Source organism: Cervus elaphus, chromosome 19 (genome assembly GCF_910594005.1).
Source record: "Cervus elaphus chromosome 19, mCerEla1.1, whole genome shotgun sequence".
NCBI classification, from domain to species: Eukaryota; Metazoa; Chordata; class Mammalia; order Artiodactyla; family Cervidae; genus Cervus; species Cervus elaphus.
Window position 1 is genome coordinate 95,009,192 of NC_057833.1, and position 26,979 is coordinate 95,036,170.

General features: G+C 37.1%; 2 pseudogenes; both read right to left on the bottom strand.

Moving 5' to 3' along the window:
- Positions 1-534: 534 nt before the first annotated feature.
- LOC122675168 lies at positions 535-1,458 on the bottom strand (annotated as a pseudogene).
- Positions 1,459-15,025: 13,567 nt separating this feature from the next.
- Positions 15,026-17,793, bottom strand: LOC122675294 (annotated as a pseudogene).
- Between the last annotated feature and the right edge of the window lie 9,186 nt (positions 17,794-26,979).

Below are 26,979 nucleotides of genomic sequence, written 5' to 3' on the forward strand. Positions count from 1 at the left end.
TGGGTGTCTCTCTTTTTGCTTTTGGTAAATTCAAGGTATATTAAGACAAAAAGTAAGCTGGGATTTCCACACTCAAATGTCCCTTCCACATGTATCTATTGAAGAATTTCTGTCCCCTATTTGCTTTAACACAGACTAAGCAAAAAAGGGAAAAAAAAATTTTGAGATCAAGATTCTATGGAAAAAAAAAAAAACAATTTCATCCAAATAAATGAAGAATTTACTAAAGCAGCAGTAAGACTCTAGGAAAAAAACAAAAACTTATTCTACAGTCAACAAAGTAGGGGGTCTATGCTTGTTCTTCCCATTGTCCAGTCTGAATCTATGAACACGAACACTGAAGCCTTGGTAAAGTGCAGCAAAATTTATGAATGTGCCTAAAATACACCTAGTCATTAAATCATCAATAAGTATTAGATTCTAGATATTTATTTTCTGCCAGTGATCTGCAAATTCTTAGTATTCTTTCACAACTTACAACAGGTACAGTCCTCCCTAGGTACACAAATGATACTAAATTGGCTCATGACTACTCTAAGTTATTCTCTTCTTCAACAAACTCCTCATGGCATTTTTAACCTCTGCATTTCTCACTGTATAAATAATAGGATTTAGCATGGTAGTGAAGATTGCAAAGAACACAGTCACCCACTTGTCTGTACGGTAAGTGGCTACGGGGCGCAAGTGAGTTAATATACAAGGGACAAAAAAGCATACCACTACTGTAAAGTGGAAGCCACACGTAGAGAGGGCTTTGCGCCTTCCTTCAGAGCCATGGGATTTCTGAGAGCTCAATACGATTATGTAAGAGACCCAACAACATGGAGAAAATAAGCACTCACATGCCCCCACTGTTAGTTGCCACCACCATTCCGGGTCGGTAGGTGTCGCTGCAGGCAAGTTCCATCAGGGAGAAGAAATCACACATGAAGTGGTCAATGACATTGGGACCACAGAAGGTCAAGTCGGCCATAAAGAGAATCTGCACAGTGGCATGTAGGATCCCCCCGATCCAGGACACCACCACCAGGAGCTGGCAGAGCCCTTTTCGCATGATGGTTGTGTAGTGCCGAGGTTTGCAGATAGCCGCATAGCGGTCATAGACCATGGCGATGAGGATGATCTCTGATGCTCCCAGAAAGTGCTCCACAAAGAGCTGAGTCAGGCAGCCACCCCGGAGATGATTCTCCTCTGGTGCAGCAGGTCAGTGATCAATTTGGGCGTGCTCACACAGGTGAAGAAGGCATCTAAGAAGGACAAGTGAGTGAGAAAGAAGTACATGGGAGCAGAAAGAGTGGGACTGAGGGAGATGGTGACGACAAGGAGCAAGTTGGCCAGCACAGTGAATAGGAAAATGAACAGAAAGACGGTGAAGAATATTTTCTGTAAGTGTGGATTCTGCTTGTGTCCCAGGGGAACAAATTCAGTCACATTATTGGGCAGTGTAAGGATGTCCATTTAGGAAATAACCATCTTTCCTGGGCCCCTAATTACCTACAATGGAAGAAAGAGGGATACCTTTTAATCCTGAAAGGATTGTGGTCTGAATTTCTGAGAACAAAAATAGTGCAGTCATTTTAACAGTGGAGCATGTCCTTGGCAATTTTGTCCCAGTACTTCTTTCAAGTCTTCCTGCTTCTTACAGGATGGCATTTTAGCTTCAGACACCTGTCCCCTGTCAACTGTAAAATATCTATAGGGGCAAGATCTGATGTGCAGTTTACTGAGAAAACACTGGGCTATCTGCATGAGACATGGATTTTCATTCTGGTTCCAACTCCGTGTGCTGTCCTAAGTCATCGCAGTACTCCATGACTCCAGCCCTCCTCTATCATCTTACAAATTTAATTCTCAGATGTATCTTGTAAGTGCGGCCCACAAGTAAGAGTTATTTTCTCTTTCATGGGTATTTACATTTGAACCCTTTGCTCAAACTGTGGAAAGGAAGACAACATCAATAAATATCTGTCATAAACTAGATGTTTTGGGAAATGATTATAAGTCTTTGGTGACACATTCTGTCTGGTCCCTTTCAGAACTCACATACTATTCAAGTGTGTTTCCTCACTTACCGTAGTGCCTGGCATAGTGTCTGAAGTGCCTGAAACATACTAGATGATACTAGATGATGCATAAATACTTTGTGAATTGCCATTTTCCATGGGTAAGAGTATGACTCTTCCCCAGAATGTTCTTGCTGCTGCTGCTAAGTCATATCAGTCGTGTCCGACTCTGTGGGACCCCATAGACGGCAGCCCACCAGGCTCCCCCGTCCCTGGGACTCTCCAGGCAGGAACACTGGAGTGGGTTGCCATTTCCTTCTCCAATGCATGAAAGTGAAAAGTGAAAATGAAGTCACTCATTCGTGTCCGACTCTTAGCGACCCCATGGACTGCAGCCTACCAGGCTCCTCTGTCCATGGGATTTTCCAGGCAAGAGTACTGGAGTGGGGTGCCATTGCCTTCTCCCAGAATGTTCTTACATTACAGTAAAAATCCACCTGCAATTCAGGAGACCCGGGTTCAATCCCAGGGTCAGGAAGATTGCCTGGAGAAAGAAATGGCAACCCCCTTCAGTAATGTTGCCTGGAAAATTCCATGGACAGAGGAGTCTAGCCGGCTACAGTTCATGGGGTCCCAAAAGAGTTGGACACAACTTGGCAACTAAACAACAACAACCAGACTGTGAACCTAAGAGGAATTAGTGCTCTTTTTCTCTTGCTCTGTTTGTTATTTTTCTCTACTTGATGAGAAACATAAATAAACATTTGAAAGGCAGTGCTTTCTAGTTTAATAGTTTTTGACACCCTTTATGGGGTAAGTATGAAAATAATTCATTGTCTCTGGGAAAGAATATATTATTGGATCATTTTACTTTCAAGATAATTATGGCATTTTTATTGATATTTTTATTCTCTAAAACTATGTTCCACATAAAATTTAGCATAATCATATCAGTCATATTCAGGCTAGCTTCTCTAGACTTGGATTGAAAAAAAAATTGCATGAAGTTTTTCAGTACACAAGAATTTTTTTAAGCAAAGGAAATCCTTATTTTCAGAGTTCTAAAAATAAAATGTAATGTAGAGAACAGAACAAAATAGTCTTCTAGGTAAAACAGATAATGTACTACACATATAAACATGTACACACAGACTTGGCTTCCTAGGTGGCTCAGTGGTGAAGAATCTGCCTGCCAAAGCAGGAGATGTGGGTTCAATCCCTGGATCAGGAAGATCCCCTAGAGAGGGGAAAGGCAACCCACTCCAGTATTCTTGCCTGGGAAATTCCATGGACAGAACACCCTACAGTCCATGGGATCACAAAGGGTCAGACACACCTTAGTGACTAAACAAAGGTAATACACAGACTAACAGAAACATATATAAAACCTTTTACTTGTGATAAGCACTTATTACAAGTTCACTTATTCAATAAGCATTCAATAAGCAGATTAGTGTGCATGTTAATACATATTGTTCACACAGTCATAAAGAGTGTCCCTGTTAAATACACTTAATGGCTGAAATTTCATTACCAAAGAGCAACAAGGCATCCTTCCATTATAAGCATGAGTTGCCCACTCTTTATGTTTCTGCTACATGCATTCTCATGCCTTCTTCTCCTATCTTCCCAGAGTACCCAACATCATCATTCCTGGTTACAGGATACTTCATTACTAAAAGAATAAGAAATCTGGGGGCATAACTTCTGAACAAAAAGAGATGAGAAAATATAAATGTAATGAACTCTATTCTACAAAAAAAATAAGTCTTTCTTTTCCAAGATAAATGGGTACAGAGGCTTACTGTGTAATCACCTAAATTAAGTCTTATACATATGCGGACACAAAGTGCAGCAGTCCAACCAAATTTCCTTATTCTGAGGTGGGATCCCCAACAGATCAGAAATGAAATGAAATGACATAAAGCAAGGTTAGATGCAATTACCAAAAGCTTTTTGAAAATAACTAGGAAGAAGCAGAAATAACTTTTTCATATTTCTTTGTTTCCACAATACTCTTTCTACTAACAAATCCTATGGAAAATATTTTAGAGAAGAAATATTAATATTTACAAGTATGCTCGACACAGTTATTATGATCTGTGGGAAATTTAGAAATGATGTGGATTGTTCAACACTGGAGAAACAGATGATTACAGTATAGTGCATCTCTTTAACCAATGTGTAGTTTTTAACAGGTGCTTTTAAAAATTGTGAAATATCATACTAACATTCTGTAAAGTCAAGAAAATTGTAGATGCTCTTTTAAATTATATAATTATTCCAACTAATTTAATTCTAACTAATTGCAGTATGATTCTAACTAGTTTAAAATCATATCAATACAAAGAGATATTTTTACTTCTAAGTTGGTGGCATCATACTTGAATCTGTCATTCTTGATGTTTTGTATGATGAAAAAGGAATCTCAGTGTCAGGTGAGGATGAGGGGTAATTATATGATTTGTCGATTATATTTAATTCTCAGAGTCCATGATTATACAATTTCCTGGGGGAAAAAAAAAAGACTAACCTGTGAACGTGTCTGACATAGGTTCCAGCAACAGTTACTTCACCAAGAAAGAAGCAAAATTGTAAACTAGCAAAATACCAACTAGCTCAGCTACAATAAGCATATTTTCTGATTTATAAATGGAATCTTTGGATAAGCTTTCAAAGCACTTCTATATATCATGTTTGGGGGCAAATTCTGTAAAGTTTCTTAGCTGTCGCTAACAGGACCTCAGAGGTATTACATCATCATTAGCAGCTCTGCCAATGATTCAAGTATTTCAGGTAAGTTAACCTAACAGTGGAGGAGAAGTTCTATAGTACTCATCTTTAATTTTGAGCTTTTCCTTGAGTCTACATGAAGGTCAAATACTATAAGAGAAAAAAACTTTGAATACTTACAAAATTAGCTTTTTTATAACAAATGAGCTTAGTATGGAGATTGAATATTTAGTATTGTATACGTAAAATATTTAGGCAGTGAACTATCTGAGTTTTTAATTTTTACTATAATATTTTAAATTGATCTACCATCCATGCCAGTCATAATTTTTAAATACTGCCTTCAGATTTACTTTGAGTGATCAGTTCTAAGTCCTATTATAATATTGGCACTTCACCTCAGGTAAATTTTACAGTACTTTTTCAAAGTAGTTGTTTCTTGTGCCAATTCTGGATTTAGATTGACATGATAATGATGAAAATAATTTACTCTTCAATTGTATTCAGAGATGGTAAAATGTATTTTTTCATTTAAATTTAATTGTACAACATCCATATGGAATTGAAAAAATAGGCAATAATATTGGCAATTTATAACAAGGAAATAGAAGATGGGGGATAAGAAAGCCATTTGCCAAGGGGAAATAAGATGCCAGTTCACTAGATCCTGGACCAGGCTCCTTACTTTTAAATTAATATTTTACAAGTAGAGTGACATTACACGTTTATGCTGCCACCAACTGTAAAGCTCAGTATAATTATCTACTGAAAGAAATCAGTACTAACATTTAAAATAATTTTGTAAATGAATGTAATACAATTTGACTCAGGAATATTCCTGCATAGAAACAGCCTCACTCAACATGTTCAAATACACTTTCATTAATAAGAAAAATAAATTGGACATAACTGTCAACTAGTTTCAGAGAATCTGGTCATTATGAGCAACATGTGTCACACAGGAAAAGAGTTTAGGAAAACTGAAAACTTGTAACTAAACCTAGTTTGACTAGACACATCCATATTATTGTGCTGTGATATTTGTGATGGCATATGCCAAAGGCAATCTGAATGAAGATTTGAAAAAAATAAAGAACTATAAGGGATATGGATGTTTTCTGAAGTGTTGTCATGAAAGTGTCTTGAACTTGTCTTTCAACTCTGGAATTAAAGCCAGAGTCATATCAGAATTAACATGTACTGACAAAGTCATTGTTCCCAACCTCATAAAGATTGATGTCTATTCAAAATGGCCCATTGAGTGATCATCCAGCTTCTGCTTAAATATCTACAGTGTGGTTAAAGAGACAACTTTAGAACCTCTATACCTGTCTAGTCCAGCACCCCAGGGCCTAGTCAAGCATGAAAAGGAAAAAAGAGTAGAGTTAGCTCTAAATCTGTGAAGACTGTCCATAAAAATAATTATTCAAAGAAGACTTCCTGAAGCTATACCAGGAAAGTCATGTCTAGAATACAAATTCAAGAACAGAGTGATTAAAACCCCTGGAGAGATAGAAATACAGATTCTCAAACTTGAAGGATAAACCAGAAACAAAGCAGAAGAAATAACACGTAGATTTTACCATCATTGATAAGAAACTAGGTGAGGTATGTTATGATGTTTGATATTTTCAGAGACTAATTTTACAAAACCACATACCTAACAAATTATTCTTATGGGCAGCTTCATTCATTTAAATACATAGAGAAACATGTTCTAAAAATAATAAAACCTTCAAGAGCACAAGTCACATTAGTCTACTCCAAAAGACTCTCAACCCAGAAGGGCATTTCCTAAGTTGTTTACCAGGAATGGAAAAGTTTCTGTAGTTCAACTGTGGTCTCAAAACTCTTCCAGATACACTTCTAATTGAAGTAGAAACAAATATAACAATTTTTGTGCCAATTATCATATTGTCATGGGCAGAATCACAGAATGCAGAAACAATGTACCTCGGTAAACTATTTGCAGAAAAAGGAAAAACTGTTTAAAGAAGATGATGGTGTGTGTGTGTTTGTGTGTGTGTGTGTGTGTGTGTGTGTGTGTGTGTGTGTGTGTGTGTGAATCACTCAGTCATGTCTGACTGTGAGACTGCATGGAGTGTAGCTTGCCAGGCTCCTCTGTCCATGGAAATCTCAAGGCAAGAATACTGTAGTTGGTAGCCATTAGCTTCTCCAGGAGATCTTCCCATCACAGGGACTGAACCCAGGTCTCCTGCATTGCAGGTGGATTCTTTCCCATCTAAACCCCCAGGGAAAAGCCCTGGTGAAATAAAGTTCCTGTATCCTAAAAATCATTGCAGATGGTGATTGCAGCCATGAAATTAAAAGACGCTTACTCCTTGGAAGGAAAGTTATGACCAACCTAGACAGCATATTAAAGAGCAGAGACATTACTTTGCCAACAAAGGTCCATCTAGTCAAAGCTATGGTTTTTCCATAGCTTTGTGATTCATGGGTTGCAAAGAGTCGGACACAACTGAGTGACTGAAATGAACTGAACTGAATCTTGAAGTAGTGTGCCTCATTACATCTTCATAACCATGATATGTGTGCTAAATAATTTTGCATTATGAAGTCTACAGATTTCTTCAACAAAGCGTATACTACTCATGTCGGTTCAGTTCAGTTGAGTTGCTCAGTCATGTCTGACTCTTTGAGACCCCATGGACTTCAGCACACCAGGCCTCCCTGTCCATCACCAACTCCAAGAGCTTATTCAAACTCATGTCCATTAAATTGGTGATGCAATCCAAGCATCTCAACCTTTGTCATCCCCTTCTCCTCCAGCCTTCAACCTTTCCCAGCATCACAGTCTTTTCAAATGAGTCAGTTCTTCTAATCAAGTGGCCAAAGGATTGGAGTTTCAGTTTCAACATCAGTCCTTCCAATGAATATTCAGGATTGATTTCCTTTAGGATGGAGTGGTTGAATCTCCTTGCTGTCCAAGGAACTCTCAAGAGTCTTCTACAACACCACCAGGTCAAAAGCATCAATTCTTCAGCACTCAGCTTTCTTTATAGTCCAACTCTCACATCCATACATGACTACTGGAAAAACCATAGCTTTGACTAGATGGACCTTTGTTGGAAAAGTAATGCCTCTGCTTTTTAATATGCTATCTAGTTTCGTCATAACTTTTCTTCCAAGGAGAAAGTGTCTTCTAATTTCATGGCTGCAGTCACCACCTGCAGTGATTTTGAAGCCCCCCAAAATAGTCTGTCAATGTTTCCAATGTTTCCCCATCCATTTGCCATGAAGTGATGAGTCCAGATGCCATGATTTTAGTTTTCTGAATGTTGAGCTTTAAGCCAACTTTTTCACTCTCCTCTTTCACTTTCATCAAGAGGCTCTTTAGTTTTTCTTCACTTTCTGCCATAAAGGTGGTGTCATCTGCATATCCGAGGTTACTGATATTTCTCTTGGCAATCTTGATTCCAGTTTGTGCTTCATCCAGCCCAGCATTTCTCATGATGTACTCTGCATATAAGTTAAATAAGCAGGGTGACAATATACAGCCTTGACACACTCCTTTGCCTATTTGGAACCTGTCTGATTTTCCATATTTAATTCTAAGTATTGCTTCCTGACCTGCATACAGATCTCTCAGGAGGCAGGTCAGGTAGTCTGGTATTCCCATCTCTTTCAGAATTTTCCACAGTTTTTTGTGGTCCAACGACTATGCCAATATAGTCAATAAAGCAGAAGTATATGTTTTTCTGGAACTCTCTTGCTTTTTTTGATGATCCAGCTGATGTTGGCAATTTGATCTCTGGTTCCTCTGCCTTTTCTAAATCCAGCTTGAATATCTGGAAGTTCACATTTCATGTATTGCTTAAGTCTGGCTTGGAGAATTTTGAGCATTACTTTACTAACGTGTGAGGTAAGTGTAATTTTGCAGCAGTTTGAGCATTCTTTGGCATTGCCTTTCTTTGGGATTGGAATGAAAACTGACCTTTTCCAGTCCTGTGGCCACTGCTGAGTTTCCCAATTTGGTGGCATATTGAGTACAGCACTTTCACAGCATCATCTTTTAGGATTTGAAATAACTCAACTGAATTCCATCACCTCCACTAGCTTTGTTCATAGTGATGTCTCCTAAGGCCCACTTGACTTCACATTCCAGGATGTCTGGCTCTAGGCTGGTCATGACACCATCGTGATTATCTGTGTCATGGAGATCTTTTTTTGTATAGTTCTTCTGTGTATTCTTGCCATCTCTTCTTAATATCTTCTGCTTCTCTTAGGTCCATACCATTTCTGTCCTTTATTGTGATCATCTTTGCTACTCATGTAGTGGGGAGGCTGAATCTTTCTATCAAAAGAAGAAACTATAAACACATCGATGACATATACACAGACTTGTATTTTAGTAGCCAACCTCATTTTGGAAAAGAGCTAAAATTCATTCAGAACAAAATTTTGTTTACCTGAGTAATTCTTCGGGCAATTTAAAAGTAAAGATCCCTGTGTTCTTTTTATATATCTCTTATAAATAGTCTCGTAAAGCAGTTTTCAAGACTTCCAACTCAAGGAAATAAGTATTATAGAAACTTCCTAATAAGTAAAGTGTTTTTTGTGTATGTTTGACTATGTGTTTTTGAAAAACACTTTCATTTGTTGGCTACAAATAATTGTTAACAAAACAGTGTAACTTCCTATGGCATATAAACAAAGAGTTTTTCACCAACCAAACCATAATCAAACACCAGCCCTGAAGGGATTCTGTATAATGAAAACATTAGAGGATATGGAATAAAAGTATTCAGGCTCAAAGTTGACATGTGTTTTATGATCTAGTTATTTAATCTTTCTGATCCTCCACTGTTTTCTATAAAGTATGTTCACTAAATTTTAATTTTATAATTTTTTTTCATTTGGAAACACTTTAAAATTTAGTCAACAGTTTAAATATAATGCAATTAATTATCATTCATTATCATTAATTATTTTAAATATAAATATAATATATAAATATATTATATATATTTATATAATGTAAATATAATATATAAATGAATATAAATATTTATGTTTCTATAAATTTATATAAATATTTATAAATATATAAATATATATTTATATAATATAATTATAATTACATTAATTATTATCACTGACAATTTTACCCAACAGGGCAAGAAATAAAATACAATTTAAATATTAGGAGTATCAAGTGTGTGTCAAGAGAGTATTGGCAAGTGTCTTCCTTCTATTTTATATTTCACATCATCATAAATGCCAGTAAGCCATACAGCTTTCTGAGTACTGATTACTTAAATCACAGGCACCTTATACAACTCTATAATGAAAAAGGAAAAATAAAACTTCTATTACTAAAAAGGAAGAAAGAGTCTGATGAAATGCTGTTTTTGGTGATGTCTTTTGAAGTGTGTGAAAGACTATCACATTTAAATTTAGGAGAATGCAGATCTAAATACTACCTCTGCCTATGTTGTAGAAGTCCTGTTAGTGTCATTGAGGGGTTTGGGAAAGTCTTTATAGTAATAAAAGATGAAAATATAAAGATCATGAAAATATCAAGATTACCTTTGCCTTCTCCAGTGGATCTTCCCAAACCCAGGAATTGAACACAGGTCTCCCTCATTGCAGCAGGATTCTTTATCAACTGAGCTACCAGGGAATCCATATAAAATATGAACATATAATGATCATGATAGAAATAAAATCTTCATATTGGCTCACCTCTTATTTGAAATTGTATTCCTATTTAATAACATTTTAATGACATTTTCCCCTCTATATTCCTTACTGTGTAGATAACAGTATTACTGGTATGATTTTACCCTTGGGAAAAGTAATTACTGGTTGCAGGTACATAAATATATAGGTTACAGAGAACAAGACAACAACTCTGATGTGGAAGCCACAGGTAGGCAGGGCTTCGTCCTCCCTGTGAGTCCTCGACATGCACAGGAACAACACACAGAATATCAGTGACATTACAAAAGCATTGACAAGGAGTGCCAACACCAGCAGCAGCCAAGAAACCATCAAAGAAAGTGTCAGTGCAGACATGGTGTATTGGGGGAAAATGTCACACATGAAATGGCCCAAGATGTTGGGGCCACAGAATGGGACCCAGAAAATGACTAGGTTCTGCACAGCCAATTGGAGAAAACTCATTGCCCAACACACCTCCACCAGCAGGAAGCATCTGTGATGGTTCATGATGGTGACATAATGCAGATATAGCACATACACACTGCAGATGGCCACTTATTGGTCATAGGCTATGACCACAAAAGGACAATCTCTGAAGCTCCCAAGAAATGTTCAATGAAGAGCTGTGCCATGCAGCCCCCGAAGGAGACAGTTTTTGAATCAGAAAGCAAATCAACTATCATTTTCAGTGTTATGAAAGGGGGATAGCAGACATTTATCAAGGACAGGAAGGTCAGGAAGAAATTTAACAGGGAGTTCAAAGTCTAGCTGCAAATTATAGTCACCACAGCAAGCAGGTTGCCCATGACAGTGACAATGTAGGTGATATATAACATAAAAATAGAATTCTTTGTATCTGAGGATTCTGGGTAAGTTGCATTAGAATGACTTTAGTCACACTCGTCTTGTTTTATTCCATTTGAGTGCTGTTGATGAATTCAGAAGTGGAGAACTGATTTGTAAAGACAAAACTTTTAATAGCAAAGAGATGAGAAATTTATATTTTGGGATTCTGGCTAAGTCCAACACATTTTAATAATAAATGATATTTTTTCCTTGGTGTGTAGGTGGAGAAGAAGCACACTACCTTTTCTATTTTATAGGAAGAGTAAACTTTCAAGGCCATTTAATTCAGCTTACTACAAGGATTCTCAGGTCCTTCTCCCACACCTTCTGACAGTGCTCCCTGATTCTTTGCAGGAGGACACCCAGGCCCAGGTGCTCACCATGTAGTAAACCTGAGAGTTTGTCAAGCAAGAAAAAATGTTAAAAACACTTCCTTAAAAGTTAAAATACATTGTACAACAACCAGATGTGATCTGCATACCATTTATACACAGTCTAATTTTCTCCTTTCTTCCATGTAAAAGCACTTAAATAAGTCTGAGATATAGGCCTGTATCTGCCATCACCTCTTATCAATTATCACTTAAATCAGAGTCTGACTCACACTGTTGTTCAATAAAATTAGGTGAATAAACTAAGTTGGAAGACTCTCCCTGTGTCTTCTTTTTTCAAGTCAACTCCAAAAATGGTGCTTACTCTCTTTCTTAAAAAGACAAAACAAACAAACAAACAAAAAACAATTAAATAAACTGTTGAGAAAATGGATAAAAATATTCCTTTCTCCCACTAGGATCTCTCACTTTCTCCACCCTAAGCACTTTTTCCCTGGTCTGCTTCAACCATCTCCCTTGCCTCCTAGCCAAGATGTAGCACTAGTTGAATATTAGTAGGCAGGTAAGAAGAAAATAAGAAATGTCATGAGGTTTACTGTCCTGGTTCCTGTTATGGTTTGTCAATGGCTGGGTGACTTTAGCTGAGGCTGCACCTTTTGGATGGACCTTCTGGGTTCCTGAGATCTCTTTCTCTCCCCTCGATCTCACAGGCTTTATTGTGGTAATGGCTTCCTACTGGAGCTGGGTCCTTGGTGGTACTATATTATCCCTTATTAGTTTCCCACAATTCTATCCATAACTTAATAGGTTATCATGTTAAACTATTTCAATTTCCCATTTTAAATATCTTTTTCTTTTTCTTGTCAGTTTTCCAACGGGTGTAGAAAGTTTGTTTGCAGATGGTGACTGTAGTCATGAAATTAAAAGATGCTTGCTCCTTGGAAGAAAATCTTTGACAAACCTAGATAGCATATTAAAAAGCTGTGACATTACTTTGCCAACAAAGGTCCATATAGTTAAAGCTATGGTTTTTCCATTAGTCATGTATGGATGTGAGAGTTGGACCATAAAGAAGGCTGAGCACCAAAGAACTGATGCTTTTGAACTGTGGTGTTGGAGAAGACTCTTGAGAATCCCTTGGGCTGCAAACAGATCAAACCAGTCAGTCCTAAAGGAAATCAATCCTGAATATTCATTGGAAGGACTGATGCTGAAGCTGAAGCTCCAATACTTTGGCCACCTGATATGAAGAACTGACTCATTTGAAAAAACCTTGATGCTGGGAAAGATTGAAGGCAGGAGGAGAAGGGGATGATAGAGGGTGATGGTTGGATGGCATCACCAACTTGATGGACATGAGTTTGAGCAGGCTCTGGGAGATGGTGAAGAACAGGGAAGGTTGGAGTTCTGCAGTTCATGGGGTCTCAAAGAGTTGGACACAGCTGAGTGACTGATGGAATTTCATCATCTCTACTAGATTTGTTGGCAAGAATTGAGATCCTTAAATTAGTTCCTGAATTTATCTAATTATTGAAAGATCTGTTCCACCAGTTCCCCTGGAGCACTGAGTGCCTCACTGAATTCCCCTGAATCCCCCTCAGGGTGTGTTGAAGGTCAGCAGCTATAGCAGCACATGATTCAATGTCTACAGAGGCAGATGGCAAATACTCTTTTTGTTGTTCAGTCATTGGCAAATACACTTGGTGTATTCAGTTGCAGTGCTAATTTTAATTTGACAGTGCTGTATCATCCCTTATTGGCTTCCCTCAACATCATCCATATCTTGATAAACTATCATTTTAAACTCTCTAATATCCCATTTAAAATATGCCTGTCTTTTGTGTTTTCCAATGGAAGAGGGAAGTTTGTGATTTCTTTCTTTGTAAAAATAAATAAAATATGTGAGAAAATATATTCCCTTTAACAAATTTATTTTATTTTTAAAACATCCGTACTTCTTTTGATAAATAACTGTTAAATAAACTTAACTTTGGTCAGGAAAAATTATCCTGAAAGACTGATACATAACATAAAGATTATTGGGTGTCTTCATGGAAATCTATGTGTTATCTTTAGCACTGTCATGGAGTTAGATGATTCTATGGAATTCATACATTATACTGCCTTTAGCTAGTTTACAAATCAGTAAGTTATAGAAGAGTGGTAAAAATTCAAACAATTCTATTCATAAAAATGCAAGTTTGGGGTTGATATTTATTTGATTTTCCTTACCACTCCAGTTAAAAAGTTTTGCATTTATTTTAAATTCATGACACTTCCCTAAATGAACAATGTAAAGGTGGATTTTCCTTTTGACTGATTGTATGACTCTAGGCAAACCTGATAAACTTAAAAAGGTAATATGACATCCATTTGGGGGAAAAGTAAGTCTTGGTTATTTTTCTGCACATGCATCATATTCAGTCAATTTTTTAAAATTAACATCCTAAAGATGATTAATATTACACACTGTAATGTTCTTCATCAATCTTATCATACTAAGAAATAGAAACAAAATAATATGTGTAAAGTATCTTGCAGATTAAAAAGTCATATAAATCAAATATCAATATGGGCTGTCTTTGTGTGAAGAGGTCTAAACTGAGATTTATATAATACTTCTTAATCTTTCTTTTTTTTCTGAAATCTGTACTACACCTCATTAATTCTGAAAAAGATCACATTATTTAAGAGAAAAGCATGAGAAAAAAACTTACACTAAATAACTAAATAAACTCATTGTGTCAGGGGAGTCTGTAATTTCATTAGTTCTGCCTCACCGCATCAAAGATTGGAAACTGCGGACCCAGTGTTACAGCTTGATTACAGCTCAGAGTTTCATTCAGCAACTAAAGGAAAGTATACCCTGGATGTGTGAGGGTAGGCGATCTCAAAGCAAAAGTCTCAATCTGTCTTGGCTTCCTCTTTTGATACGTTTTGTCTCCTCCCCCCTAAGCCTGCCCTATGCAAATTGCGCTAGCCAAGAAGCGGGTGTGTTTGCTTCACCTGATGTTCTCACTCCGGTCCTGTGGATTTTCTTTTGTTCCATTTTTGCGGGCTTTTCTTTGTCTTTTAGCCGCTGCCATTTTGGACTCCTTTTTCCTATTTTAACTACCTAATAATCATATAGAACATAAATATATAGGTTTAATAAAGTCATTTTATGCCCAAAGCTATACATATTTTCTAAGCAAATTGTGTAAATCTTAAAAACCTATTTCAAGCAAAATATAAACTTTGAAATAAGAAGTCATTAAAATGTTAAAATTATATTTTGATCATGGGAAATATTCAGATAATAAATCTTTTCATCATGACTAAGTTAATAATCCTGAGGAGATATTTACTGCAGTTAAATAATGACGCAAGGTGTTCTTGGGAAGAGCAATTCTTCACTGAAAATTGGTCATTCATTTTCCTGTTGCCTCATGTTCTTTTTCTGATCCAGAGCTTTCCCATGGCATTTTGCATCTCACTGTTTCTCAGAGTATAGATTAGAGGGCATATCATAGGGGTGATAATGGTTTAAAACACAGCTAAGGATTTATCAATGGATAAGATGGAAGCAAAGGAGAAAAGGAAAGATATTCCCATTTGAATGCACAGTTCCAAAGAATAGCAAGGAGAGGTAAGAAAGCCTTCTTCAGCAATCAATGCAAAGAAATAGAGGAAAACCACAGATTGGGAAAGACTAGAGATCTCTTCAAGAAAATTAGAGATACCAAGGGAACATTTCATGCAAAGATGGGTTTGATAAAGGACAGAAAGTGTATGGACCTAACAGAAGCAGAAGATATTAAGAAGAGGTGGCAAGAATACACAGAAGAACTGTACAAAAAAGATCTTCACAACCCAGATAATCATGATGGTGTGATCACTCACCTAGAGCCAGACATCCTGGAATGTGAAGTCAAGTGGGCCTTAGAAATCATCACTATGAACAAAGCTAGTGGAGGTGATGGAATTCCAGTTGAGCTATTTCAAATCTTGAAAGATGATTCTGTGAAGGTGCTGCACTCAATATGCCAGCAAATTTGGAAAACTCAGCAGTGGCCACAGGACTGAAAAAGGTACATTTTCATTCCAATCCCAAAGAAAGGCAATCTGAAAGAATGCTCAAACTACCACACAATTGCACTCATCTCACACGCTAGTAAAGTAATGCTCAAAATTCTCCAAGCCAGGCTTCAGCAATATGTGAACCATGAACTTCCAGATGTTCAAGCTGGTTTTAGAAAAGGCAGAGGAACCAGAGATCAAATTGCCAACAACCACTGGATCATTGAAAAAGCAAGAGAGTTCCAGAAGAACATCTATTTCTGCTATATTGACTATGCCAAAGCCTTTGACTGTGTGGATCACAACAAACTGTGGAAAATCCTGAAAGAGCTGGGAATACCAGACCACCTGACCTGCCTCTTGAGAAACCTGTATGCAGGTCAGGAAGCAACAGTTAGAACTGGACATGGAACAATAGAGTGGTTCCAAACAGAAATAGGAGTATGTCAAGGCTGTATATTGTCACCCTGCTTATTTAACTTATATGCAGAGTACATCATGAGAAACGCTGGGCTGCAAGAAGCACAAGCTGGAATCAAGACGGCCAGGAGAAATATTAATAACCTCAGCTATGCAGATGACACCACTCTGATGGCAGAAAGTGAAGAGGGACTAAAATGCCTGTTGATGAAAGTGAAAGAGGAGAGTGAGAAAGTTGGCTCAAAGCTCAACATTCAGAAAACTAAGGTCATGGCATCTAGTCCCATCACTTCAGGGGAAATAGATGGGGAAACAGTGGAAACAGTGTTAGACTTTATTTTTTGGGGGGTTCCAAAATCACTGCAGATGGTGATTGCAGCCGTGGCATTAAAAGACTCTTACTCTTTGGAAGGAAAGTTATGACCAACCTAGATAGCATATTAAAAAGCAGAGACATTGCTTTGCCAACAAAGGTCCGTCTAGTCAAGGCTATGGTTTTTCCAGTGGTCATGTATGGATGTGAGAGTTGGACTGTGAAGAAAGTTGAGCGCTGAAAAATTGATGCTTTTGAACTGTGGTGTTGGAGAAGACTCTTGAGAGTCCCTTGGGCTGCAAGGAAATCCAACCAGTCCATCCTAGAGGAGATCAGTCCTGGGTGTTCATTGAAAGGACAGATGCTTAAAGCTGAAACTCCAATACTTTGGCCACCTCATGTGAAGAATTGACTCATTGGAAAAGACCCTGATGCTGGGAGGGATTGAGGGCAGGAGAAGGGGATGACAGAGGATGAGATGGCTGGATGGCATCACCAACTCGATGGACATGAGTTTGAGTAAACTCCGGGAGTTGTGGTGGACAGGGAGGCCTGGCATGCTGTGATTCATGGTGTCACAAAATGTCAGACACGACTGAGTGACTGAACTGAACTGAAGATGGAAGGAAGTCTCACATATAGAAATATACAGGGCACAAAGAAGAGGCACACCACAATGATGTGGGAGCCACAAGTTGACAAGGCTTTTGCCTCCCTTCCTTACTAATATTCTTCAGGGAGTGCAGAATGATCTCATAGGTTATGAGTAAGAGCATGAAGAGGACCAAACAGATTATGCAATCATTGGCAACCACTATGATGACAATAATGTGGGCTTCAGTGTAGGCCAGTTTTAACAAAGGGTACATGTCACACATGGAGTGGTCAATAACATTGGGGCCACAGAAGGGAATATTTTAAACAAAGAGAATATTAACTATAGCGTGTAACAGTCCACCAACCCAAGCCAACAGCAATAGCAGGATACACAATTGCTGATTCATGATTGTCACATAATGCAAGGGTTTGCAAATGGCCACATTGCGTTCATAGGCCATGACGGCCAGGAGTAAAATCTCAGCACCACCAAAAAATGCTCTGTAAAGAGATGAATCATGCAAGTTTGGAGTGAAATGGTTTTCTTCTCATAGAGTAAGTCTATAAATGTGTTTGGGTTAACTGTAGTAGCATAAACAGCATCCTTAAATGATAAGTAGCCAAGAAAGATATACATAGGGGCATTCAGGGTTGGGCTGAATACCACAGTCAGGACAATGAGTAGGTTGCCCACCATGGTCACAATGTAAATGAGCAAGAACAAGACAAATAATATTTTCTGATCCTGGTTGCTCTGAGAGAGCCCCAAGAGGACAAACTCAGTCACATTGTTCCTTGTTTCCATAGTGTTCTGTGTGTTTTATTTCAGAGCTTAGGACACAATTATCTATAAAAATAATTGTTACTTATGACTTTCTGAAGTCTTGTGATAATTTATTTATTCATTGAAAAATAAGTCTTGTGATTTATTATATTCTGGTACTTTCAGATATTATAATACAATGCTGTGAGAGTTCTCTGGTAGTCCAGTGGTTAGGACTCAGTGCTTTCACTGCAGTGGCCTGGGGTTCAACCCCTGGTTGGAGAACTAAGATCCTACAAGTCACATGGGGCAGCCAAAAAAGAAAAGAAAAGGCTGATTAAAACATATTGCCTGATCACAACAATCTTATAGACCAAGGCAAGTGATAAAAGACCATATGTGAGAAAACTACATGGCATTAAATAAATGAGGTAGCACAACTAGCTTACCAACTAGAAGCAATTTAAATTGTACATATAGCTAGTACCTTACACAAAAATAAACATTTATTAAAGGCCTAAAAATAGTAAAGCAAGATTTACTTCATATTTACTTTCCAGTTAATGAAGGAGGTGAGTTTCTACATTCTAGGATTGGATAATTCTTCTTAACCAATCATTTAAACCCAAAATAGATATATTTGATGATTTCAAAAAAGTTTATAGAGATTTAGGATACAATACCACAATGCCAATTGACAAAATTAATTTGAAAAAAAAAAAACACAAAACTTGACTTCAGAGGATATACAACAAGCAAATATCTAAGATAAACAAAGATCTCTAAGAAATTAAATAGTAAATGATTAGAATATAAAATTAATAAAAATATAAACAATCTATTAAAGGAAGTATATCCCTAAATGGTCAATAAACATGATAGGATGCTGAAGCTCACCTATGAACAGAAAAGTAGGACTCAAGTAATACTTGCTTACTACAGCATTCCTTGGGTTCTTGAAAGCCACTCAATAATGGTCTACAAATGTTACCTTACCTTTTAATATTTGAGCACATTAACAGGCTATGTTAAGAGAGCATATAAATTGAAACTATCATCAAATTTACAAATATCTGCCCATGAAAATTCCCCAAATCCTTGTACTTGAAATTAATTTCTAAGAATATCTTTGAGAAGGTAAATTTCTTGGACCATTAAATAAAAAAATACCCAAAAATTGTGGAATAGAGTAGAAGGAATTTTCAATATTTTAGTAATCACAAAGAATTCCTAACACAGCTGTTTATGAAAATCACAAAGAAGAGCTCTTCAAAGGTGAATTCTTACCCCACCAACATACTCTTGCAAGATAGAAAGCCTAAAACAGAATTCTCTGTCTAAATATACTTCCTGATTATCTGCATAAAGAGAGCCTTTAAATGCATGTTCTGGTCTTTGATGCCATCTCCCTTGGCCCTCATACACTGATGCCATCTCTGGGAACATGAAGAGCAAGATACATGCAGCATCACTGTATCTTGAACTGGTTCCATGTGACCAACTCTTTCCATAATTATAGGAAATTAAATCATCTCAGTCTTTCAGAAACTTTGCATTTCATGTTGTTGGGATTTTCAAAATTAGCTAATATTAATACCCTGTTACCTAAAAGACTTTGAATATTGGTATTGAACAGAAACACAAATTTTTCATTGTTGCAGGATTTTTTCTGATGACAAATGTTAAATCAACATTTTGATTTAGCATTTGATTCTCTCTCAGGGAGAGAAAAAAAATTACAAACTTTGTACAAACTATTTACAATAAAAATTTTGCCATTGGTGTTTATACCAAGGAAAATTAAATAGTGAAATGATCTTTGCAACGTTTTGATTCTTAGTCTCTTACTGACCTGTCTTCATACAGCATTATTAAATTTGAATTTATTGAAGGATAGATAATAATTTCATATACATACTTTTATTATGATTTGAGGCCATCATTTCAATTCAAGAAGAATCCTGTCATGTGATTTCTGCTACAGACAAATACAGTCTGAAGTAAAGGTAAAAGTCTACCAACACTTTGTCTACATTTAACGGCAGCACATATTATTGAGTCATTCAGTTGGTGCATCTGCAAGGGAGATTCTCATCTAATTAAATTCTCTGGAACCCTAATCATTGTTTTGAAGTAGACTATCTCCAGAGATGCCACCAGGATTATCATCATGCGGAAGAGAATTTACAGAACCTTAATCTGGGGAAAGTCATAGAAAACAACTTGAGGTCATATCACCAAAAGGGAAAAGTCCATTTTATACACAAATAAAGTATGTAAATCCTTGTTTAAATCATGACCTTCAAAATAGACATATCTGTTTAGGCTTTGTTTTTGAAGATGATATCTGAACTGATTTCTGGAAATAATAAATGCTAATTTCAGAAAAGGCCTTTTAAAGTCCAGATCAAGTGCAGATAAAGTCCAATTTGGTGGTGTTTTTCACTCACTAAGTTATGTCTGACTCTTTGTGATCCCATGAACCACAGCACACCAGCCTTTCCTATCCTTCACTATCTCCCAGAATTTGCTTAAACTCATGTCCTTTGAAGTGGTGATGCCATCCAACCATCTCATTCTCAGTTGCCCCCTTTTCCTTTCATCCTCAATTTTCCCCAGCATCAGGGGCTTTCCCAGTGAATCGACTCTTTGCCTCTGGTGGCCAAAGAACTGGAGCTTCCACTTTCAGTATCAGTCCTTCCAGTTAATATTCAGGGTTGATTTCCATTAGGATTGACTGGCTTGATTTCCTTGTTGTCAAGGGACTCTCAATGGTCTTCTCCAGCACCACAGTTCAAAAGCATCAATTCTTCAGTACTCAACCTTCTTTATGCTTCAACTCTCATATCTATACATGACCACTGGAAGAACTATAGTCCTGACTACATAGAATTTTGTCAGCAAAGTGGTGTCTCCGTTTTTTAATGCTCTGTCTAGATTTGTCATAACTTTTTCCCCAAGGAATGGCTACAGTCACCATTCACAGTGATTTTGGAGCCCAAGCAAATAAAATCTGTCACTATTTCCAATGTTTCCCCATCTATTTGCCATGAAGTGATGGGACTGGATACCATGATCTTCATGATATCATCAAGATACCATGATCTTTTTTGAAAGTTGAGTTTTTTTCCCAATTATTTTTATTAGTTGGAGGCTAATTACTTTACAATATTGTAGTGGTTTTTGCCATACAGTGGCATGAATCAGCCATGGATTTACATTTGTTCCCCATCCTGAACCCCCATCCCACTTCCCTCCCCATCCCATCCCTCTGGGTCATCCCAGTGCACCAGCCCCGAGCACTTGTCTCATGCATCCCACCTGGACTGGCGATCTGTTTCACACTTGATAATATACATGTTTCGATGCTATTCTCTCAGATCATCCCACACTCGCCTTCTCCCATAGAGTCCAAAAGTCTGTTCTATACATCTGTGTTTCTTTTTCTGTCTTGCATATAGGGTTATCAATACCATCATTCTAAATTACATATATATGCGTTAGTATACTGTATTGGTGTTTTCCTTTCTGGCTTACTTCACTCTGTATAATAGGCTCCAGTTTCATCCACCTCATTAGAACTGATTCAAATGAATTCTTTTTAATGGCTGAGTAATAGTGCATTGTGTATATGTACCACAGCTTTCTTATCCATTCGTCTGCTGATGGGCGTCCAGGTTGCTTCCATGTCCTGGCTGCTATAAACAGTGCTGCAATGAACATTGGGGTGCACCTGTCTCTTTTAGATCTGGTTTCCTCAGTGTGTATGCCCAGGAGTGGGATTGCTGGGTCATATGGCAGTTCTATTTCCAGTTTTTTAAGGAATCTCCACATTGTTCTCCATAGTGGCTGTACTAGTTTGCATTCCCACCAACAGTGTAAGAGGGTTCCCTTTTCTCCACAGCCTCTCCAACATTTATTGCTTGTAGACTTTTGAACAGCAGCCATTCTGACTGGCGTGTAATTGTACCTCATTGTGGTTTTGATTTGCATTTCTCTGATAATGACTGATGTGGAACATCTTTTCATGTGTTTGTTAGCCATCTGTATGTCTTCTTTGGAAAAATGTCTGTTTAGATCTTTGGCCCATTTTTTGATTGGGTCATTTATTTTTCTGGAGTTGAGCTGCAGGAGTTGCTTGTATATTTTTGAGATTAATCCTTTGTCTGTTGCTTCGTTTGCTATTATTTTCTCCCATTCTGAAGGCTGTCTTTTCACCTTGCTTATAGTTTCCTTTGTTGTGCAAAAGCTTTTAAGTTTCGTTAGGTCCCATTTGTTTAGTTTTGCTTTTATTTCCAATATTCTGTGAGGTGGGTCATAGAGGATCTTGCTGTGATTTATGTTGGAGTGTTTTTCCTATGTTCTCCTCTAGGAGTTTTATAGTTTCTGGTCTTACATTTAGATCATTAATCCATTTTGAGTTTATTTTTGTGTATGGTGTTAGAAAGTGTTCTAGTTTCATTCTTTTACAAGTGGTTGACCAGTTTTCTCAGTACCACTTGTTAAAGAGGTTGTCTTTTTTCCATTGTATATCCTTGCCTCCTTTGTCAAAGATAAGATGTCCATAGGTAGATTTATCTCTGGGCTTTCTATTTTGTTCCATTGATCTATATTTCTGTCTTTGTGCCAGTACCATACTGTCTTGATGACTGTGACTTTGTAGTAGAGTCTGAAGTCAGGCAGGTTGATTCCTCCAGTTCCATTATTCTTTCTCAAGATTGCTTTGGCTATTCGAGGTTTTTTGTATTTCCATACAAATTGTGAAATTATTTGTTCTAGTTCTGCGAAGAATACCGTTGGTAGCTTGATAGGGATTGCATTGAATCTATATATTGCTTTGGGTAGTATACTCATTTTCACAATATTGATTCTTCCAATCCACGCACAAGGTATATTTCTCCATCTACTTGTGTCCTCTTTGATTTCTTTCATCAGTGTTTCATAGTTTTCTATGTATAGGTCTTTTGTTTCTTTAGGTAGATGTACTCCTAAGTATTTTATTCTTTTTGTTGCAAGATGGGAAAATCCTAGAACTCAGTTGGTTTCTCATCTCTTATTGATCTGCTTCTTATTTCTCCCAACTAGGCTTCACTGGTGGCTCAGAGGTTAAAGTGTCTGCCTGAAATGCGGGAGACCCAGGTTCAATCCCTGGGTTGGGAAGATCCCCTGGAGAAGGAAATGGCAACCCACTCCAGTACTCTTGCCTGGAAAATCCATGGATGGAGGAGCCTGGTAGCCTACAGTCCACAGGGTCGCAAAGAGTTGGACACGACTGAGCGACATCACTTTCAGTGTCTTAAAAATAATCAGTGCGTATTGTTTCTGGTTTGTTTTCTTTTTCTTACAAAACTCTATGTGGATATTTAGAGCAGTTTTAATCATAATTGCAAATAGCTGGAAACAGTCAAAATGTATCTTAGTTTAGAGTAAAGATAAAGAATGGTGATAGATCCATAAATTGGAATATTATTCAGCAATAAAATGAATAAACTCCTGGTTAACACAATAATATGCATAAATTATGTGATGTGTATGATACTAAGAACAAGAATCTGTATTTAAAAGACTACAGAGTAGACCTAATCTTACATATATAAAAAGCAAATAATCACACCAAAACTCAGAACTACAAAACAAATCCAACAACTTTTCAGGGTATAAAATCAACATATTGAAACGTCATATCTACATATATTTACAGTGAACTACCCAAAACAGAAATTATTAATTATTAAATTAAATAATCCCATTTACAATAGCATCAACAAGAATTGAATACATGGGAATAAATGTACACTGAAAACTAGATGACACTAATGAAAGAAATGAAAGACACAAGGATGTCCCATGCTTATGAATTGAAAGAATTCAATTGTCAAATATTGTCAAAGTGAACACACTATCAAAATCAGTATGGAAAAGATTAACAATCCAAGAAAACTTATAAAGCTCATTCATAAGCAGTTCATAGAAAAGAAATGCAAATCAGTGAAAACCTAGGAACAGATGCCCAAATGGATGGCATGCTGGCAATAACTATGAACATCAAAATTTTAGATACATCAAAAGTTGACTCAGTGCTAATTCTATGTACAAAATTTCAATAACTTCAATGCAAAATAATTTAACATTGAAAAACACTGGTGAAAACATGAACATATGCATCAATTGTAGAGCAGACTCATAACAAAGTTAAGCAGTATAAGAGAACTAGAATGAGTTAGATCTCTGTAAATTGGTATGTAAAGATCATCAGGAGGGTGGGGCAATAAAATGCAAAATTTATATACTGAAACATAAACCAAACACAGGTGAAAACATGCTTAAGTTTATGATTATTACTTGAAGAATCTTAAGAAAAGAAAAGATATAGTGAGTATAATATTTTAATTACTACTAACCATCATACCTATAATGCTTATTTAACAAATTAAAATATTATACTAAAATTTCATATGTAAGACAAATGAAATTGAATAATATGAATACAGCACTAAACAGTTTAACTACTATATAGAATGAAGGTAAAGATAAGAATCTGGTTAAAAATTTAAAAAAAGAATGAGAAGGTAATAAAATAAAGTGGATAGTAATTTGAAACTGCTGCTGCTGCTAGATCACTTCAGTCATGTCCGACTCTGTGTGACCCCATAGACAGCAGCCCACCAGGCTCCACCATCACTGGGATTCTCCAGGCAAGAACACTGGAGTGGGTTGCTATTTCCTCCTCCAATGTATGAAAGTGAAAAGTGAAAGTGAAGTGCTCAGTCGTGTCCAACTCCTAGCGACCCCATAGACTGCAGCCTACCAGGCTCCTCCATCCATAGAATTTTCCAGGCAAGAGTACTGGAGTGGGGTGCCATTGCCTTCTGCGAATTTGAAACTAGCAACTCTATAAAAATTTCATTTGTTATTGTTGTTGTTCAATCACTAAGTCATGTCTGACTCTCTGTGGCTTCATGAATGACAGCATGCCAGGCTCCTCTGTCCACCACTATTTCCTGGAGTTTGTTCAGATTCTGTCCACTGACTCTGTGATGCTATCTGACCATCTCATCCTCTGCCAGCCCCTTCTCCTTTTGCCATCAATCTCCCAGCATCAGGGTCTTTTCAAATGAACCAGCTCTTCACAACAAGTGGCCAAAATATTGGAGCTTCACCTTTAGCATCAGTTTTTCCAATGAATATTCATACTTAATTTCCTTTAGGATTGACTGGTTTGATCTCCTTTCTGTCCAAGGGGCTCTCAAGAATGTTCTCCAGCCCCACAATTCAAAAGCATTAGTTCTTCTGTGCTCAGCTTTCTTTGTGGTCTGACTCTCACATCAATATATGATGCCTGGAAAAAACATAGCTTTGACTATACAGACCATTGTTGGCAAAGTGATGTCTCTGCTTTTTAATACACTATCGAAGTTGTCATACTTTTCCTTCCAAGGAGCAAGCTTCTTTTAATTTCATAACTACAGTCACAATCTGCAGCGAATTTGGAGTCCAAGAAAATAAAGTCTGTCACTGCTTCTACTTTTTCACCTTCTATTTGCCATGAAATGATGGGACTGGATGCCATGATTCTAGATTGTTGAATGTTTAATTTCAAGCCAGCTTTTTCACTCTCCTCTTTCACCCTTATCATGAAGATCTTTAAATTCCTCTTCAATTTCTGCCATTAGAGTGTTATCATCTGCATATCTGAGGTTGTTGATATTTTTGTCAATAATATTGATCCCAGTTTGTGAGCCATCCAGCCTGGCATTTTGCATGATATATTCTGAATATAAAAGTTAAATAAGCAGGGTGACAATATACAGCCTTGTCGTACCCCTTTCCCAATTTTGAAACAATCAGTTGTTTCATGCCCAGGCTAACTGTTGCTTCTTGACCCACAGGTAGGTTTCTCAGGAGACCCACAGGTAGGTTTCTCACGTAAGGTCGTCTGGTATTTCTGTCTCTTTAAGACTCTTCCACAATTTGTTGTGATCCACACAGTGAAAGGCTTTAGCATAGTCAATGAAGTAGAAGATGTTTTCCTGAACTCCCTTGCTTTCTCCATAATCCAGCGAATGTTGGCAATTTAATCGCTGGTTCCTCTGCCTCTTCAAAACTCACCATGTGGATCTGGAAGTTCTTGGTTCATGTACCACTATAGCCTAGCTTGAAGGATTTTGAGCATCCTGCCCTCAAAATTTTGAGTGCAATGGATGAGCGCAATGGTATGGTAAGTTGAACATTCTTTGGCTTGCCCTTGTTTGGGATTGAAATAAAAACTGACCTTTTCCGGACCTGTGGCTACTAGTGAGTTTTCCAAATTTGCTGGCATATTGAGTGCAGCACTTTAACAGCATCATCTTTTAAGATCTTAGATAGTTCAGCTAGAATTCAATCACCTCCACTAGCTTTGTTCATAGCAAAGCTTCCTAAGGAAGAAAAGGAATACATTAGATCTAAAAATGATTAGCCAACAAAAATGTACTTTGGTGAGTTCAGGGTCCTGTTGACGGTTAGAATCATGACAATGAGTAGGTTGCCCACCAGGGTCAAAATATAGAAGAGTAAGACATCGCTAAACGGATTTTCTACTTCTTCAGATTCTGCATGAGGCCCAAGAAGATAAAATAACTTATTTTGTTCCTTGTATCTGGAGAGTCGGTACAGGAGCTAAGTTCACATATTAGAATCAGTTTACCTACAGAACAAGCAGGAAAACTTTTAAGTGCATGATAAGTTAAACTTTTTTATTTATCCTTTAAATTAAGACCATTAATAGATTATCAATTTGTGTCCAATGTGACACAGACAATGTGATGACCAAGTTAAGAATGGCATAGTTTCCTATCTCCAGTGATTTGATACACAATGACACATCAAACTATCCCAAACTAATGTAAAATGTCATATTATTAGAACATTGACAAAATGCTAAGTGTCACAGGGTAGAAATATATCAGTTAAACTGGAATCAGTGAAGTCTTCCAAACAAAAGCAATGTTTAGTTGAGTTTTAAAGAAAAAATGATAGAACAAGAAAAGATGCAAAGGAATTCATGAAAAGTTACACCATTTATAAAGTTGCTAGGCTGTAATACTTGAGACAGACAGACATACAGGGTGAAGTGGCCATGATGGAGTAGAAAGACCATGAATTCATGTAACTCTCAAAGAAAAAATAAAATTGCAGGTATTTACAGAATCGCTATTGATTAGAATGACCTGAAGACTAGCAGATCTT